This window comes from Eumetopias jubatus, unplaced genomic scaffold, assembly GCF_037043125.1.
Source record: "Eumetopias jubatus isolate StellerSeaLion01/CBP00866 unplaced genomic scaffold, mEumJub1_p1.0 scaffold_8, whole genome shotgun sequence".
Classification (NCBI taxonomy): Eukaryota; Metazoa; Chordata; class Mammalia; order Carnivora; family Otariidae; genus Eumetopias; species Eumetopias jubatus.
The window spans coordinates 4,287,598-4,309,219 of NW_028274814.1; the positions used below are offsets into that span (position 1 = coordinate 4,287,598).

Here is a 21,622-nt window from a genome sequence, read left to right on the forward strand (position 1 = left end):
ATACTACTTATATTATAAAAAAAGAAATTTTTAACAGGAATACCTAACTTATTAAAGTCTTTACTATTCTCCCAAACAATACAAGGACCTTAGATTATACTATAATTGCAGTTAATTCCAAATCTAAGTTCTTTCCTAATGTACATAATTATCATGCATTTTGATTCTATTTTATTTTCTTATCCATAAGATTTAAATTACTAATATATATTTATATTACATGCATATATATACACTCATTCAGTGTTTACTACATTTATCATGTTGGTTGCTCTTTCTACTTGTTTCTCAGATCTTCCCTCTGGGTCATTTTCTCTCTCCAAAAAACATCTCTTAGTGTTACTTTGTTTGTTATTGAAGTATAATTGACACACAATGTTACATTAGTTTCAGGCGTACAATATAGTGATCTGACAACTTTATACATTACAAACTGCAAGTGTAGCTCCCATCTGTCACCATACAAGGCTATTACAATACCATTGACTATATTCCCTATGCTGTAGCTTTCATCCCTCTGACTTATTCATTACATCATTTAAAGCCTGAACGTCCCACTCTTCTTAATTCCTTTTTGCCCACACCCATCCTCTCCAATAACTAAACTCTAGTTTATTCTCCATATTTATGGCTCTGTTTCTAATTTTTTGTTTGTTCATTTGTTTTGTTCTCTAGATTCCACATATAAGTGAAATCGTATAATATTTGTCTTTCTCTAACTTATTTCACTTAGCATAAAACACTCTAAGTCTATCCATGTTGTCACAAATGACAAGATCTTCTTTTTATAGCTGAATAAAAGTCCATTGTGTGTGTGTGTGTTATCACATCTTCTTTATCCATTCATCTAGTGATGTACACTTGGATTGCTTCCATATCTTAGCTATTATAAATAAGGCTGCAATGAACATGGGGGTATATATATCTTTTCAAGTTAAAGTTTTTGTTTTCAAACTTAAACAGGTGAAACTAGGAAAGGAAAAAGAAAAAAGAACTAATCCAAGTAACTCATCAATATAGAATTTAACATATACCTTATACTCAGTCTTGGACAAGAATGCTGCTAAGGGTGAGGGGGGCAGGTAGTTCAAAAGAAATCACAAAATCTTTTTAGTAGGTTTGTTTTTGTAGTGATATAGGAGAAGAAATTCCTAAATGATCTGGGAAGTATTATAAGATTGAACAAAAGAGTAAATGTATTGATGTTAAGAGTTAGAATTCTAACTGTGGAAAGAAAGACGTATACATATGAAAAGAAGGAAGGTAAGAATAAGCCCTGAGTTGAGAGACTGGTATTAAAGGTGTCTGTGACAACTCCAGATTTCTTTTTTTTTTTTTAAAGATTTTATTTATTTGAGAAAGAGAGAGAGAGAGAGACAGTGAGAGAGGGAACACAAGCAGGGGGAGTGGGAGAGGGAGAAGCAGGCTTCCCACTGAGCAGGGAGCCTGATGTGGGGCTCGATCCCAGGACCCTGGAATCATGACCTGAGCCGAAGGCAGCCACTTAACAGACTGAGCCACCTAGGCACCCCGAGAACTCCAGATTTCTAAATATGTCTATTCATGTATATATGCACTTTATTTGTAAATAGGAATATAAGTATATGAACTGTGTATATGTATATATGGGCATACCTACATAGATTTCCTAGTTCTGTCTGCTGAAATGGCATAAAAGCATTTATTCCAGGATCACTGGACACAATTAACTATCAGATCTTGGTTTCTAATGCCACTCCTCATTAAAGAAACAGGATTTTATCAGCAAGACAGTGAATATGAAGCCTGAAACCCTCCTTCCCCTGGAAAAACAGGGATTTAACATCAAACAAACCAAATGCCTCTGAGAAATCCAAAAACCAGTTAAAAGTTTCTTGTATCTTAGGCAAAGACAAAACCAACCACATCAAAGTCCACTAAAAAAGATTTGATACTCTCAACATTAACTTGCCAGATCCTCTCCTTATTCTCACATGGCAGCACAATTGGGAAGAAATCCTCAACTCTTGTTTTCCCCTTGGGGATGGAATGGAGTAGAATACACAACCAATATTCTGACATTTGGGGCAAGGGGTTATCCAAGCAGGCAGTTTCCCTCTTGCCTCTATCCAAGTACTGACAACAACAGAATGCCAGATTGAGAATCTCTGAGAACTAAGACTAGAATACACGATGCACTAGGGTTTGCAGTACCAAAAACAGACACAGGGTGGAGCTCCTGTGCTGAAATTTATAGCAGCACCAGTGAGGCACTAGGGGGAGTACCTGAGTAGAAACCTACAAGCCTCTTCTAATAGATTACGTGCACAAGCCCAGAGAAACACTTACTCAAAAAAGACTGAAGAGGTCTCCAGAATCCAGGCAGACTGAAAGGAGAAAGTCCTCCCTATAGGAAATCAGACCACAAAATCTAGAAGAGTTGGTTGATGCTTCAGATGTCAGATCTGAACAACAAAAATTAACAAGACATACAAAGGAAAAGGGAAACCATGGCACATTTAAAATTAAATCTCCAGAAATTAAAGAAGCAGAAATATACGAATTGCCAAAGAATTCAAAATTGTCATAATAAGGATACTTAATGAGCTAAAAGAGAGCACGAAAAGACGACAAAGGAAATCAATACATGAGCATGAGAATACTGAGAAAAAAAATATGAAGAAAATATGAAGAAAAACCACACAGAAATTCTGGAACTAAAGAATACGATAATTGAATTGGAAAAAATCCATTACAGACACTCAACAACAGACTTAACCAGGTAGAAGAAAGAACCAGCAAACTAGAAGACAAGACTTCCAAAATAATCAAGGCAGAAAAGAGGGGGGGGGAGAAAGAGAGAGAGAGAAAGAGAGATCCTAAAGTACATATAGGATACCATGCAACAGAACAAAATATGTATTATGGGAATTGAAGAAGGAAGAAAAAAGGGGCATGGAACTTATTTGAAGAAATAATGACTGAAAATTTCTCAAATCTGAGGAGAAAATAGACATACGAATTCAAATAACTTTGAAAACTCCAAATAGGAAAATACCTGAAGAGATCTACCCTGAGATCAAACTGTCAAAAGTCACAGAGAATCTTGTCGACAGCAAGAGAAATACAACTCAGTACATACAAGAAAGGTCTTATCAGATCATCAGCAGATTTCTAACCATGAAGATTATGGGCTACAAGGGAACAGGATTATATATTCAATACACTGAAGGAAAACTTACCAAACAAAAATACTTTATCTGGCAAAACCATCCTTCAAATATGAGGGAATCAAGACTTTCCCAGATAAAAATAACTACTCAAAGGAAATCATCACCACTAGACCTTCCTTATGAGAAATCCTGAAGGGAGTCCTAAAAGTCCTAAAAGTTAAGGAGAAACGACAATAAACATCAACACAAAACTACATGAAAATATAAAATTCCCTGGTAAAGGTAAATATAGCCACAAGTATCCTGTAGTATTGTAAAATACATGAATAGATCACTTACAAATCTGGCACAGAATTTTTTTAAGATGGAAACTAATTAATTATAAATTTAAAGTAATGGCTATGCAATGTAAAAAGAGGTAACTTATGTCATGAGTAACAAAATAGGAGGGACAGGGATATAACTAATAGAGTTTTTATAGGCAATTGAAGTTGTTTTCACTTTAAAATAGATTGTTATAACTTTAATAAGTTTTATATAATTGCAATGGTAACCACTAAGGAAATTTATATAGAATATACACAAAGGAAAATGAGAAAGGAATCAAAATATGTCATTACAAAAAAAAAATCAACAAAACACAAAAGATACCAAGAGAGGAAAAGAGGAACCAAAAGCTACCAGACAAACAGAAAACATTAACAAAATGGCAACAGTAAGCCCTTCCTACCAGTAATTACATTAAATGTAAATGGATTAAACACACCAACAAAAAAACACAAATTGAATTATTTTTCTTAAAAATAAAAAAAAAAGATCCAACTATATGCTACCTATAACAGGCTCTCATTAAATCTTAGGACTCACATAGGCTCAAAGTAAAAGGACAGAAGAAAACATACCATAGAAAAAGGAATTTAAAGAAAGCAGGAGTGGCCATTCTCAGACAAAATAGAGATTAAGACAAAACTATCAAAAAAAGAAGGATGGTATATAGTGATATTAGGGTCAATTCACTACGAAGATAAAACAATTATAAATATACATACACCTAACATTAAAGCACCCAAATATATGAAGCAAACACTAACAAAACTAAAGGGAGAAACAGCAACACAATAATAGTAGGACATTTCAATATCCCCACTTTCAGTTATGGCAAAAACAATCAGACAGGATATCAATTAGAAACAAAGGACTAAACAATACTGTAAAATAGACATAACAAACATACAGAATACCCCACCCAACAACAGCAAAATACATGTTCTTCTCAAGCATACATAGAACATTCTCCAAGATAGATTACCTGTTAGGACACAAAACAAGTTTTAACAAATTTAAGATCACAATCACACAAAGCATTTTTTCAAACAAAATGGTGTAAAACTAGAAATGAATAACAGAAAGAAAACAAAAATCCACAAATATGTAAAAATTAAACAACACCCTCTTCAACAATCCATAGATCAAAGAAAAAATCATAATGGAATTTAGAAAATATCTGAAGGTAAATGAAAACAAAAAACAAAATACTATGGGATTCAGCAAAATCAGTACAAAAAGTTTATGGTAGTAAATGTTTACATTTAAAAATCACAAACAAACAATCTAATCTTTCACCTAAAGGAACAACAACAAAAAATTTTTAACCCAGAGTTTGCAGAAGAAAGGAGATAATAAATATGAGAGCACAGATAAATGAAATAGAGAATAGAAAAAAATCAATGATACCAAGAGTAGTTTTTGAAAAGATTAACAAAAGTGAACAAGTGCTTGGCTATATTAAGTATGAAAAAAAGAATATTCAAATAGCTAAAATTAGAAATGAGAGAAGAGATATTACAATGATATCCACTCAAAGACAAAAGATCATAAAAGACTATTGGATAACCTAGAAGAAATGGATAAATTCCTAGAAACATACAACCGATCAAGGCCAATACACGAAAAAATAAAATATAAAAAAATCTCAACAGACCGGTAACTAGTGAGGACATTAAAGCAGTAATCAAAAACCTCCCAAAAAAGAAAAGCCCAGAACCAGATGGCTTCACTGAAGTATTCTATCACTTAAAAAAGAATTAACACCAACCTTTCTCAAACTCTTCCAAAGAATCAAAAAGGAGGAAATTCCCAAATCAATTCCATAAGGCCAGCATTATTGCGATATCAAAACTACAAAGAGGAGCAAGATGGCGGAGGAGTAGGAGACCTGGATTTCGTCTGGTCTCAGGAATTCAGCTGGATTGGGATGAAACCATTCTGAATACCTATGAACTCAACAGGAGATCGAAGAAAAGAATACAAACAACTCACTGAACAGAAAAGCAACCACTTTCTGGAAGGTAGGACGTTCAGAAAAGTGAATCCAAGGCGATATTCAGGAAGACAGACGGTAGGGGAGGGGGCCTCCGTTGGCCACTTCTGGCAAGTGATAGAGCCGCGGAGCACAAAATCGGAACTTTTAGAATTCAGCTCTGCTGAGGGACGTCACTCCAGTGGCTAAGCGGGGGGTAGAACCCTCGCGGGACAGTGTGGTCTCAGGACCCTTGGGGTCACAGAAAGACCGGGGGTGCCTGACTGCTGCAGAGCTCCCAAGTATTGGAGCAGGGAAGCTGGCTGCAGAGCCGGCTACAGAGACGAGGCGCGGGCTCTCAGCTCAGGGTTGCCATAAACTGTGATCGGTGACACAGTCGGGCCACTGCTCCTCCAGCAGGGACCCAACAAGTGGCAGATCCAGGGAGACTCCCCTTCCTCCCCTGGGAGGAGCAGCGCGGGAGCGCACCTCAGGGATCTGCTGGGTTTGGAAACTCCACACCGAGTGGGGTGCGAGAGATAGAAACACTCAGTCACAGGCCAGGTGAGCACAGAGTGTGACTGGAGATCAGGGAGACAGGAGTGATTGACGCGTTTTCTCTGGGGGCTCACTGAGGAGCGGGGCCCCGAGTTCTCGGCTCCTCCAGGGCAGAGACTGGGAGGCTGCCATTTTCACTCTCGTCCTCCAAAGTTGTACGGAAAGCTTGCAGGGAACAAAACATCCCAAGAGTAAACCCAAGCAGATTACTTAGCCCGGACCGACAAGGGCGGGGCTAAGCAATTCTGCCTCCAGCAAAGACAGTTGGGAACCACGGCAACAGGCCTCTCCCCCAGGTGATCAGCAAGAAAAGCCAGCCAAGACGAAATTTACCGATCAATGAGAACGGCAAAACTCCAGTGCTAGGGGAATACTGCACATAGAATTCATGGTTCTTTTCCCATGATTCTTTAGTGTATCAAAGTTAATTTTTTTAATTCTTTATTTTTTGAATTTTTCTTTTTCCCTTTTTCAACCAACATCTTATCAATCCTTTTTTAAACAAATTTTTTTAATTTTTCATTTTTAGAGTCATATTCTATCCCTTCATACTAGTTACCCTTATTTTTGGCATATATATATAAGTGGTTCTCTCTTTAAAATTTTGAGATACTGTTTCTTCTAACAGATCAAAATATACCCTAAAATTCTAGTGTATGGCTTTGTTCTAGTCTCCTGCCTGATCATATTCTCTGCCTTTTTTTTTTCTTTTTTTTCCTCTTTTTTTAAATCTTTCTTTTTTCAAACAAATTATCTTATCAATTCCTTTTACAAATTTTTTTATAATTTTCATCCTTACAATCATATTCCATCCCTTCATCATATCAACCCTTATTTTGTACATATGTAAGTCTTTCTTTCTTTACAATTTTGGGAGGTACTTTCTTCTAACAGACCAAAATACACCCCAAATCTAGTGTGTGGCACTGATCTATGCACCAGCCTGATCATATTTGATCATATTCTGTTTTTTTCGTTTTGTTTTGTTTTTGTTTGTTTTTATATTCTTCTTTTTCTTTTTCTTTTTTCTCTTTCTTTTCTCTTTCTTTCCCTTTCTTTTCCCCTGGTTTCAGGTCTTTTCTGATTTGTATAGAGTATATTTGCTGGGGACGTTGTTACCCTGTTAGCATTTTGTTCTCTCATTCATCTATTCTCCTCTGGACAAAATGACAAGACAGAAAAAATCACCTCAACAAAAAGAACAAGAGGTAGTACCGTCTGCCAGGGAGCTACTAAATACGGACATTAGTACGATGTCAGACCTAGAGTTCAGAATCATGATTTTTAAAGATACTAACTGGGCTTGCAAAAAGCATGGAAGTTATTAGAGAAACCCTTTCGGGAGAAATAAAAGAACTAAAATCTAACCAAGTCAATATCAAAAAGGCTATTAATGAGGTACAATCAAAAATTGGGGCACTAACTGCTAGGATGAATGAGGCCGAAGAGAGAATAAGCAATATAGAAGACCAAATGATGGAAAATAAAGAAGCTGAGAAAAAGAGAGATAAACAACTACTGGATCATGAGGGCAGAATTCGAGAGATAAGCGATACCATAAGACAAAACAACATTATAATAATTGGGATCCCAGAAGAAGAAGAAAGAGAGAGAAGGGTAGAAGGTATAATGAGGCAAATTATAACAGAGAAGGTCCCTAATGTGGGGAAGGAAACAGGCATCAAATTCCAGGAGGCACAGAGAACCCCTCTCAAAATCAGTAAAAAGAGGTCAACACCCTGACATCTAAGAGTAAAACTTACGAGTCTCAGAGACAAAGAGAAAATCCCGAGAGCACCTCGGGAGAAGAAATATGTAACCTATAATGGTAGAAACATTAGATTGGCAACAGACCTATACACAGAGACCTGGCAGGCCAGAAAGGGCTGGCATGATATAGTCAGAGTACTGAACGAGAAAAATATGCAGCCAAGAATACTATATCCAACTAGGCTGTCATTGAAAATTGAAGGAGAGATAAAAAGCATCCAGGACCACCAAAAACTAAAGGAATTTGCAAACACTAAACCAGCCCTACAAGAAATATTGAAAGGGGTCCTATAAGAAAACAGAGAGCTTAAAAGCAGCATAGATCAGAAAGAAACACAGACAATATACAGTGACAGTCACCTCACAGGCAATACAATGGCACTAAATTCATATCTTTCAATAGTTAACCTGAATGTAAATGGGCTCAATGCCCCAATCAAAAGACACAGACTATCAGATTGGATTCAAAAACAAGACCCATCAATATGCTGTCTGCAAGAGACTATTTTAGACCCAAAGACACCCCCAGATTGAAAGTGAGGGGGTGGAAAACCATTTACCATGCTAGTGGACACCAAAAGAAAGCTGGGGTGGCAATCCTTATATCAGACAAATTAGATTTTAAGCCAAAGACTATAATAAGAGATGAGGAAGGACACTATATCCTACTTAAAGGGTCTATCCAACAAGAAGATCTAAAAACTGGAAATATCTATGCCCCTAACATGGGAGCAGCCAATTATATAAGGCAATTAATAACAAAAGCAAAGAAACACAACAACAACAATACAATAATAGTGGGGGACTTTAACAACCCCCTCACTAAAATGGACAAATCAACTAAGCAAAAGATCAACAAGGAAATAAAGACTTTAAATGACACACTGGACCAAATGGACTTCACAGACATATTCAGAACATTCTATCCCAAAGCAACAGAATACACATTCTTCTCTAGTGCCCATGCAACATTCTCCAGAATAGATCACATCCTAGGTCACAAATCAGGTCTCAACAGGTACTAAAAGATTGGGATCATTCCCTGCATATTTCCAGACCACAATGCTTTGAAACTGGAACTCAATCACAAGAGGAAAGTCAGAAAGAACTCAAATACATGGAGGCTAAAGAACGTCCTACTGAAGAATGAATGGGTCAACCAGAAAATTAAAGAATTTAAAAAATTCATGGAAACAAATGAAAATGAAAACACAACTGTTCAAAATCTTTGGGATGCAGCAAAGGCAGTCCTAAGAGGAAAGTATATAGCAATACAAGCCTTTCTCAAGAAACAAGAAAAATCTCAAATACACAACCTAACCCTACACCTAAAGGAGCTGGAGATAGAACAGCAAAGAAAGCCTAAACCCAGCAGGAGAAGATCAGAGCAGAAATCAATGAAACAGACACCAAAAGAACAGTAGAACAGATCAACGAAACTAGGAGCTGGTTCTTTGAAAGAATTAACAAGATTGATAAACCCCTGGCCAGACTGATCAAAAAGAAAAATGACCAAATAAATAAAATCATGAATGAAAGAGGCGAGATCACAACCAACACCAAGAAATACAATTATAAGAACATATGATGAGCAACTATATGCCAGCAAATTAGATAACCTGGAAGAAATGGATGCATTCCTAGAGATGTCTCAACTACCAAAACTAAACCAGGAAGAAATAGAAAACCTGAACAGACCTATAACCACTAAGGAAATTGAAGCAGTCATCAAAAATCTCCCAACAAACAAAAGCCCAGGGCCAGATGGCTTCCCAGGGGAATTGTACCAAACATTTAAAGAAGAATTAATACCTCTTCTCTGAAACTGTTCCAAAAAATAGAAATGGAAGGAAAACTTCCAAACTCGTTTTATGAGGCCACCATTACCTTCATCCCCAAACCAGACAGAGACCTCATCAAAAAGGAGAATTACAGGCCAATATCCTTGATGAACATGGATGCAAAAATTCTCACCAAAATACTACCCAATAGAATCCAACAGTACATTAAAAGGATTATTCACCACGACCAAGTGGGATTTATCCCTGGGCTGCAAGGTTGGTTCAACATCCGCAAATCAATCAACGTGATACAATACATTAACAAAAGAAAGAACAAGAACCATAGGATCCTCTCAATAGATGCAGAAAAAGCATTTGACAAAGTACAGCATCCTTTCTTGATCAAAACTCTTCAGAGTATAGGGATAGGGGGTACATACTTCAATATCATAAAAGCCATCTATGAAAAACCGGCAGCGAATATCATTCTCAATGGGGAAAAACTGAGAGCTTTCCCCCTAAGGTCAGGAACAGGGCAGGGATGTCCACTATCACCACTGCTATTCAACATAGTATTAGAAGTCCTAGCCAGAGCAATCAGACAACAAAAAGAAATAAAAGGCATCCGAATCGGCAAAGAAGAAGTCAAACTCTCACTGTTTGCAGATGATATGATACTTTATGTGGAAAACCCAAAAGACTCCAGCCCAAAACTGCTAGAACTCATACAGGAATTCAGTAAAGTGGCAAGATATAAAATCAATGCACAGAAATCAGTGGCATTCCTATACACCAACAACAAGACAGAAGAGAGAGAAATGAAGGAGTCGATCCCATTTACAATGGCACCCAAAACCATAAGATACCTACGAATCAATCTAACCAAAGAGGCAAAGGATTTGTACTCAGATAACTATAGAATACTCATGAAAGAAATTGAGGAAGATACAAAGAAATGGAAAAACGTTCCATGCTCATGGATTGGAAGAACAAATATTGTCAAGATGTCAATGCTACCTAGAGCAATCTACACATTCAATACAATCCCCATCAAAATACCATCCCACTTTTTTTCAAAGAAATGGAACAAATCATCCTAAAATTTGTATGGAACCAAAAAAGAGCTCAAATAGCCAGAGGAATGTCGAAAAAGAAAAGCAAAGCTGGCGGCATCACAATTCTGGACTTCCAGCTCTATTACAAAGCTGTCATCATCAAGACAGTATGGTACTGGCACAAAAACAGACACATAGATCAATGGAACAGAATTGAGAGCCCAGAAATGGACCCTCAACTCTATGGTCAACTAATCTTTGACAAAGCAGGAAAGAATGTCCAATGGAAAAAAGACAGTCTCTTTAACAAATGGTGTTGGGAAAATTGGACAGCCACATGCAGAAGAATGAAACTGGACCATTTCCTTATACTACACACAAAAATAGACTCCAAATGGTTGAAAGACCTAAATGTGAGACAGGAGTCCATCAAAATCCTAAAGGAGAACACGGGCAGCAACCTCTTCGACCTCAGCCGCAGCAACTTCTTCCTAGAAACATCACCAAAGGCAAGGGAAGCAAGGGCAAAAATGAACTATTGGGATTTCATCAAGATAAAAAGCCTTTGCACAGCAAAAGAAACAGTCCACAAAACCAAAAGACAACTGACAGAATGGGAGAAGATAATTGCAAATGACATATCAGATAAAGGGTTAGTATCCAAAAGCTATAAAGAACTTATCCAACTCAACACCCAAAGAACAAATAATCCAATGAAGAAATGGGCAGAGATATGAACAGACATTTTTCCAAAGAAGACATCCAAATGGCCAACAGACACATGAAAAAGTGCTCAACATTGCTTGGCATCAGGGAGATCCAAATCAAAACCTCAATGAGATACCACCTCATACCAGTCAGAATGGCTAAAATTAACAAGTCAGGAAATGACAGATGTTGGCGGGGATGCGGAGAAAGGGGCACCATCCTACACTGTTCGTGGGAATGCAAGCTGGTGCAACCACTCTGGAAAACAGTATGGAGATTCCTCAAAAAGTTGAAAATAGGGCGCCTGGGTGGCTCAGTTGGTTAAGCGACTGCTTTCAGCTCAGGTCATGATCCTGGAGTCCCGGGATCGAGTCCCACATCGGGCTTCCTGCTCAGCAGGGAGTCTGCTTCTCCCTCTGACCCTCTTCCCTCTCGTGCTTTCTATCTCTCATTCTCTCTCTCTCAAATAAATAAATAAATTCTTTAAAAAAAAAAAAGTTGAAAATAGAGCTACCATACAATCCAAAAATTGCACTACTGGGTATTTACCCCAAAGATACAAATGTAGGGATCCGAAGGGATACGTGCACCCTGATGTTTATAGCAGCAATGTCCACAATACCTAAACTGTGGAAAGAGCCAAGATGTCCATCAACAGATGAATGGATAAAGAAGATGTGGTATATATATACAATGGAATATTATGCAGCCATCAAAAGGAATGAGATCTTGCCATTTGCAACGACGTGGATGGAACTGGAGAATGTTATGCTGAGTGAAATAAGTCAATCAGAGAAAGACATGTATCATATGACCTCACTGATATGAGCAATTCTTAATCTCAGGAAACAAACTGTGGGGTGGGAGGGATGGGGTGGCTGAGTGATAGACATTGGGGAGGGTATGTACTATGGTGAGTGCTGTTAATTGTACAAGACTGTTGAATCACAGATCTGTACATCTGAAACAAATAATGCAATATATGTTAAGAAAAGAAAAAGAAGATAGCAGGAGGGAAAGAATGAAGGGGGGCAAATCGGAGGGGGAGATGAACCATGAGAGACGATGGACTCTGAAAAACAAACTGAGGGTTCTAGAGGGGAGGGGTGTGGGGGGATGGGTTAGCCTGGTGATGGGTATTAAAGAGGGCACGTTCTGCGTGGAGCATTGGGTGTTATACACAAACAATGAATCATGGAACACTACATCAAAAATTAATGATGTAATGTATGTTGATTAACATAACAATAAAAAAATTTTAAGAAAAAAAAGTACACAAAGACACAAGAAAACTACAAATATCCCTGATCAATAATGATAGAAAAAAAGGATGCAAAAATCCTACAAAATACTAGCAAAAAGAATTTAAAATCACATTAAGGGACACCTGGGTGGCTCAGCCGGTTAAGCATTCAGCTCAGGTCTTAGTCTTATGATCGTGAGTTCAAGTCCAGGGTTGGACTCTATGCTGGGCGTAGAGCCTACCTTAAAAAAAAAGAAAAAAAGAAGCACACATTAAAAGCGTCACACTGTAAAACCAAAAAGGATTTATGTCTGGAACACAAGCCTGGCTCACTGTTTGCAATAACATGAAACGATGTAATACAACACATAAACAAAATGAAGGACACGAAACACATGATCATCTCAACAGATGCAGGAAAAGCTTTTGATAAAATTCAACGCTCCTTCATGAGTGAAAAAGAAAACTCAATAAACTAAGAATAGAGGAAAACTAACTCAACATAAAAATCCATATATAGGGCGCCTGGGTGGCTCAGATGGTTAAGCGTCTGTCTTTGGCTCAGGTCATGATCCTGGAGTCCTGGGATGGAGTCCCGCATCGGGCTCCCTGCTCCTTGGGAGCCTGCTTCTTGCTCTGCCTCTCTCTTTCCCTGTCTCTCATGAATAAATAAATAAAATCTTTAAAAAAAAAATCCATATATAAACAGGCCATAGCAAAGAGCATATTCACTGGGAAAAGACTAGTAGGTTCTTCTCTAGGATCAAGAATAAGGCAAATCTGCTCATCTCACCAGCACTATTCAGCATAGTACTGGGAGTTCCAGAGAAATTAAAAAATAACAAAAAATAATAAAAGGCAAACAAATTGGAAAAGAAAAAGTAAAATTATCCCTCTCTGCAAATGACATGATCTATATGTAGGAAACACTAAAGATTTCACACACACACACACACACACTTCACACTCACACAATGTTAGAACAAATAATTCAGCAAAATTGCAGGACACAAAATCAACACTCAAAAAAATCAGTTATATTTCTATATATTAACAATGTCCAATGCAAAAAGGTACTCGACATCACTAATCATCAGGGAAATGTAAATCAAAATCACAGTGAAATACTACCTTACACCTGTTAAAATGGCTATTATCAAAAAGATAAGAGAAAACAATTGTTGACAAAGATTTGGAAAAAAGGGAATCCTATGCACCATTGGTGGGAAGGGAAATTGGTACAGCAGCTATGGAAAACAGTATAAAAACTCTTCAAAAATTTAAAAACAGAACTACCATATAATCTAGTGATCCCACTTCCAGATATATATCCAAAGGAAACAAAATTAGTATCTCAAAGAAATACCTGCACTCCTATGTTCACTGCAGCATTATTCACAAAAACCAAGATATGCAAACAACCATATCTTGCCCATGGGTGGATGACTGGATAAAGAAATCATAATACACACACACACTGTGATATTATTCAGCCATAATAAAATATGGAAGTCCCACCCTTTGTGACAACATGGGTGAATCTGGAAGACCTTATGCTAAGTGAAATAAGCCAGACACGAAAAGACAAATATTGCATGATCTCACTAACATGTGGATAAGGAGAAAGAAAGAAAGAAAGAAAAGAAAGAAAAAGAAAGAAAAGAAGAAAGAAGAAAGAAAGAAAGAAAGAAAGAAAGAAAGAAGAAAGAAAGAAAGAAAGAAAGAGAAAGAAAGAAAGAAAGAAAGAAAGAAAGAAAGAAAGAAAGAAAAGAAAGAAAAGAAAGAAAGAAAGAAAGAAAGAAAGAAAGAAAGAAAGAAAGAAAGAAAGAAAGAAAGAAAGAAAGAGAAAGAAAGAAAAGGGCCACCAAACTCATAGTAACACAGAGTAGAATGGTAGTTACCAGGGGCTGGGGGTCATAAAGAGTTATTGTTTAATGCATATAGTTACAGTTTTGCAAGACGAAAAGAGTTCTGAGATGGAAAGAGGTGATCATTGCACAATATTAATGTATTTAATACCACTGAACTGTACACTTAAAAATGGTTAATATAGTAAGTTGTACAGTATGTATATTTTGCCACAATAAAAGATTAGAAAAGATTATATCAATGTACATATAAATGAATGTGCATATACAGACATACACAGCATGTGTGTGCATATATGTGTGTGTATAAATGTGTATATGTGTATATATGTGTTTGTGTGTATATACACACAGCATGCTAGAAAACATTTTCTAAAATGTTAATGGTGCGTATATACTAGATTGAGATTACAGGTAACTTGTTTTCCTATATGCTTTCCTCGATTTCAAATGTTCCACAATAATATGTTTACAATCAACGGCTCCTGGGTGGCTTAATCAGTTAAGAATCCAACTCTCGGTTTCAGCTCGGGACATGATCTCAGGGTTTTGAGATGCAGCCCCCAATTCAGACTCTGTGCTTAGTGGGGAGTGTGCTTAAGATTCTCTCTCCCCTTTCCTCTGTCCCTCCTCTCACTCATGCATTCTCTCTCTCAAAATAAATAAATCTTTAAAAAATAATAATATGTTTACAATCAGATAAGACACAATAAATACTATTTTCCAAAAGTCAAAAAATAATAGAAGTCGATCCCATTTACAATTACACCCACGACCATGGGTCTTTGTTTCTCAAAATCCATGAAAATACAATCAGAGAAGTAAGTGACACCATGAAACATTCCAATGTCAGAATTATTGGGATCCCTGAGGGGGTGGAGAGAGAGAGAGGACTAGAAGATATATTTGAGCAAATCCTAGCTGAGAACTTCCCTTATCTGGAGAATGAAACAAACATGCATATTCTAGAGACAGAGAGGACCCCTCCCAAGATCAAGGAAAACAGACCAATGCCCCAGAATGTAATAGTAAAATTCGCAAATCTTACAACCAAGGAAACGATCATAAGGGCAGTTAGGGGGAAGAGATTCTTTATTACAGAGGGAGGAACATCAGAATAACGTCAGACTTATCCACAGAGACCTGGCAAGGCAGAAAGGGCTGGCAAGACATATTCAGGGTACTAAATGAGAAGAACATGCAGCCAAGAATACTTTATCTGGCAAGGCTGTCATTTAGAATGGATGGAGAGATGCAGAGCTTCCAAGACCAGCAGAAACTGAAAGAATATGTGACCACTAAGCCGGCCCCACAAGAAATATTAAGGGGGGTTCTATAAAAGGAGAAAGACCCCAAGAGTGATATAGAAGAGAAATTTACAGAGACAATCTATAGAAACAAGGACTTCACAGGCAACATGATGACAATAAATTCATATCTTTCAATAATCACTTTCAATGTGAACAGCCTAAATGTTCCCATGAAATGGCACACAGGGTTGCAGACTGGATAAAAAGACAGGACCCATCCATATGCTGTCTACAAGAGACTCATTTTGAACCTAAAGATACATCCAGACTGAAAGTGAAGGGATGGAGAGCCATCTTCCATGCCAACGGACCACAAAAGAAAGCTGGGGTAGCAATTCTTCTATCAGACAAATTAGATTTTAAGCTAAAGACTGTAGTTAGAGACACGGAAGGACACTATATCATTCTTAAAGGGTCTATCCAACAAGAAGATCTAACAATTGTAAATATCTATGCCCCCAAGATGGGAACAGCCAACTACATGAGCCAACAGTTAACCAAAATAAAGAGTCAGATTGATAACAATATGTTAATTGTAGGAGACCACAATACTCCACTCTCAGCAGTAGACAGATCATCTAAGCAGAAAATCAACAAAGAAACAAGAGCTTTGAATGACACACTGGACCAGATGGACCTCATAGATATATACAGAACATTCCACCCTAAAACAAATACTCATTCTTCTCGAGCACACATGGAACTTTCTCCAGAATAGACCACATACTGCGTTACAAATCAGGTCTCAACTGATACCAAAAGATTGAGATTATTCCTTGCATCTTCTCAGATCATAATGCTTTAAAACTGGAACTCAATCACAAGAAAAAATTTGGCAGAAATTCAAACACTTGGAAGCTAAAGACCACTCTGCTCAATAATGTTTGGGTCAACCAAGAAATCAAAGAAGAACTTAAACACTGCATGGAAACCAATGAGATTGAAAACACATCGGTCCAAAACCTATGGGCTACTGCAAAGGCAGTCCTAAGAGGAAATACATAGCCATCCAAACCTCATTCAAAAAAACAGAAAAATCTCGAATTCACCAACTAATTATACACCTTAAAGAACTAGAGAAAAGGCAAAAATGACTAAGCCACGTATTAGAAGAGAAATAATTAAGATTAGAGCAGAGATCAATGAATTAGAAACCAGAAACACAGTAGATCAGATCAACGAAACTAGAAGCTGGTTCTTTGAAAGAATTCATAAGATCGATCAACCACTGGCCAGACTTATGCAAAAGAAAAGAGAAAGGACCCAAATTAATAAGATTATGTTGAAAGGAGAGAGATCACGACTAATACCAAGGAAATAGAAACAATTATTAGAAATTATTATCAACAACTATATGCCAATAAATTGAGCAACCTGGAAGAAATGGATGCCTTCCTGGAAACCTATAAACTCCCAAGACTGAAACAGGAAGAAATTGACTACCTGAATAGCCAATAACCGGTAACAAGATTAAAGCAGTGATCAAAAACCTCCCCAAAAAAACAAGAGTGCAGAGCCTGATGGATTCCCTGGGGAATTCTACCAAACATTCAAAGGAGAAATAATACCTATTTTCCTAAAGCTGTTTCAAAAAATAGAAACACAAGGAAAGCTTCCGGACTCATTCTATTAGGCCAACATTACCTTAATCCCCAAACCAGGCAAAGACCCATCAAAAAGACCGATATCCCTGATGAATATGAACTCCAAAATTCTCAGCAAAATCCTAGCTAACAGGATCCAACAATACATTAAAAGGATCATCCACCACGACCAAGTAGGATCTATCCCTGGGATGCTAGGGGTGGTTCAACATTTGCAAGTCAATCAGTGTGATAGAACACATTAATAAGAGGAGAGAAAAGAACCATATGTTCCTCTCAATTGATTCAGAAAAAGCATTTGACAAAATAAAGCATCCTTTCCTGATTAAGACTCTTCAGAGTAAAGGGATAGAGGAAACATTCCTCCAGTTCTTAAAATCCATCTATGAAAAAAACCACAGCAAATATCATCCTCACTGGGGAACAGCTGAGAGCCTTTCCCTTAAGATCAGGAACACGACCAAGATGCCCACTCTCACCACTACTATTCAACATAGTACTAGAAGTCCTAGCAACAGCAATCAGACAACAAAAAGAAATTAAACGTATTCAAATTGGCAAAGAAGAAGTCAAACTCTCTCTCTTCACAGATGACATGATACTTTATGTGGAAAATCCAAAAGACTCCACCCCCAAATTACTAGAACTCATACAGCAATTCAGTAATGTGGCAGGATACAAAATCAATGCATAGAAATCAGTTGCTTTCTTATACACTAACAATGCAACTGTAGAAAAAGAAATTAAAGATATGATTCCATTTACAATAGCACCAAAAACCATATGATACCTTGGAATAAACCTAACCAAAGAGGTAAAGGATCTATACTCTAGGAACTACAGAACACTCACGAAAAAAACTGAAGAAGACACAAAAAGATGGAAAAACATTCCATGCTCATGGATCAAAAGAATAAACATTCTTAAAATGTCTATGCTACCCAGAGCAATCTATACCTTCAATGCCATCCCGATCAAAATTCCAATGACATTTTTCAAAGTGCTGGAACAAATAATCCTAAAATTTGTATGGAATCAGAAAAGATCCCAAATCGCCAAGGAAATGTTGAAAAAGAAAAACAAAGCTGGGGGCATCACGTTGCCTGATTTCAAGCTATATTAGAAAACAGTGATCACCAAGACAGCATGGTACTGGCACGAAAACAGACATATAAACCAATGGAACAGAATAGAGACCCCAGATATGGACCCTCAACTCTATGGACAAATAATCTTTGACAAAGCAGGAAAAATCATGCAATGGAAAAAAGACAGTCTCTTCAATAAATAGTGCTGGGAAAATTGGACAGCTATATACAGAAGAATGAAACTCGACCATTCTCTAACACCATACACAAAGATATACTCGAAATGGATGAAAGACCTCAATGTGAGACAGGAATCCATTGACATCGGCCACAGCAACTTCTTTCAAGATACATCTCCAAAGGCTAGTGAAACAAAAGCAATAATGAACTTTTGGGATTTCATCAAGTTAAAAAGCTTCTGCACAGCCAAGGAAACAGTCAACAAAACAAAGAGGCAACCCACAGAATGGGAGAAGATATTTGCAAATGACACTACAGACAAAGGGATGATTTCCAAGATCTATGAAGAACTTCTCAAACTCAACACCCAAAAAACAAATAATCAAGTCCAAAAATGGGCAGAAGACATGAACAGACACTTCTCCAAAGAAGACATACAAATGACTAACAGACACATGAAAAAATGTTCATCATCAATAGCCATCAGGGAAATTCAAGTCAAAACCTCACTGAGATACCACCTTACACCAGTGAGAATGGTAAAAACTGACAAGGCAAGAAACACCAAATGTTGGAGAGGTTATGGAGAAAGGGGAACCCTCTCACACTGTTGGTAGGAATGCAAGTTGGTACAGTCACTTTGGATAACAGTGTGGAGGTTCCTCAAAAAATTAAAAATAGAACTACCCTATGACCCAGTAATTGCACTACTGGGTATTTACCCCAAAGACACAGATGTAGTGAAAAGAAGGGCCATATGCACCCCAATGTTCATAGTAGCAATGTCCACAATAGCCAAACTGTGGAAAGAGCTGAGATGCCCTTCAAAAGATGAATGGATAAAGAAGATGTGGTCCATATATACAACGGAATATTACTCAGCCAGCAGAAAGGATGAATACCCAATTTTTACATCAGCATGGATGGGACTGGAGGAGATTACGCTAAGTGAAATAAGTCAAGCAGAAAAAGTTAATTATCATAGGGTTTCACTTAATTAGGAACCTAAGGAATAACATGGAGGATATTAGGAGAAGGAAGGGGAAAATGAAGGGAGGGAAATTGGAGGGAGGGACGAACCATGAGAGACTATGGACTATGAGAAACAAACTGAGGGTTTTAGAGAGGAGGAGATTGGGGGAATGGGTTAGCCTTAGCCTGGTGATGGGTATTAAGGAAGGCACCTACTGCATGGAGCACTGAGTATTATATGAAAACAATGAATCGTGGATCACTACATCAAAACCTAACGATGTATTGTATGGTGACTAACATAACATAGTAAAATTAAATTAAATTAAAAAAATAAAATCCTTGAGGAGAACACAGGCAACAACCTCTTTGACCTCAGCTGCAGCAACTTCTTCCTAGAAACATCGCCAAAGGCAAGGGAAGCAAGGGCAAAAATGAACTATTGGGACTTCATCAAGATAAAAAGCTTTTGCACAGCAAAGGAAACAGTCCACAAAACCAAAAGACAGCCGACAGAATGGGAGAAGATATTTGCAAATGACATATCAGATAAAGGGCTAGTATCCAAAATCTATAAAGAACTTATCCAACTCAACACCCAAAGAACAAATAATCCAATCAAGAAATGGGCAGAAGACATGAACAGAGATTTTTCCAAAGAAGACATCCAAATGGCCAACAGACACAAAAAAAGTGCTCAACATCACTCAGCATCAGGGAAATCCAAATCAAAACCTCAATGAGATACCACCTCACACCAGTCAGAATGGCTAAAATTAACAAGTTAAGAAACGACAGATGTTGGCGAGGATGCAGAGAAAGGGGAACCCTCCTACACTGTTGGTGGGAATGCAAGCTGGTGCAGCCACTCTGGAAAACAGTATGGAGGTTCTTCAAAAAGTTGAAAAGAGAGCTACCCTAACAACCCAGCAATTGCACTATGGGTATTTACCCCAAAGATACGAATGTACTGATCTGAAGGGGCACAGGCACCCCAATGTTTATAGGAGCAATGTCCACAATAGCCAAACTAGGGAAAGAGCCTAGGTGTCCATCAACAGATGAATGGATAAAGAAGATGTGGTATATATGTACAATGGAATATTATGCAGCCATCAAAAAAATGAAATCTTGTCATTTGCAATGACATGGATGGAACTAGAGGGTATTATGCTAAGTGAAATAAGTCAATCAGAGAAAGACAAGTATCATATGGTCTCACTGATATGAGGAATTAGAGAAACAAGGCAGAGGATCATAGGGGAAGGGAGGGAAAAATGAAACAAGACAAAACCAGAGAGGGAGACAAACCATTAGAGACTCTTAATCTCAGGAAATAAACGAAGGGTTGCTGGAGTGGAGGGGGGAGGGAGGGATGGGGTGGCTGGGTGATGGACATTGGGGAGGGTATGTACTATGGTGAGCACTGTGAATTGTGTAAGACTGATGAATCACAGACCTGTACCCCTGAAACAAATAATACATTACATGTTAATTTAAAATTTTTGTAAATAGTATTATATACATATTATAGGCAAAAAGTATTTCCCAAAATAATTAAATATACTAAAATGTAGATGGGGATGCATATGGATTCTGAAATAAAAGTAACTTTGTTTTGTTAGTCTTTTCAAAAGGTAACATTTGGGACAGTAAAAGGCAGTAAGACCAATAGATTATAGTTCCAAATGGAATCAAAGGACTTTTGGAGCCAGAATATTAGACAGTAGTACTTTTACCCTCACTCAATAGTGTATACCAAATAGTATGTACAGTATTATTTCATTCTTTCTAAATCTTTATAACTTTGGAAAATCAGGAAGGGAAACAAAAATATGTTAACAGTAGTTGGTTATCATGGGGAAATAGGATTATGGTAATTTTTGTTTTCTTCTTTATGCATGTCTTTTTTGAAATTTTCATTAATTATGACATATTACTTTTGTAATATAAATTACCTTATTTGGATGGAACTGGAGGGTATTATGCTAAGCAAAATAAGTTAGAGAAAGACAAATACCATATGATTTCACT

General features: G+C 37.3%; 1 protein-coding gene across 1 annotated transcript in view; it reads right to left on the reverse strand.

Annotated features, from left to right (window-relative positions):
- The window catches only part of CCDC7 (coiled-coil domain containing 7), a 395,691-nt gene that overhangs the window by 357,122 nt on the left and 16,947 nt on the right, over nucleotides 1-21,622 (reverse strand). The gene's annotated exons all lie outside the window — the stretch shown is intronic.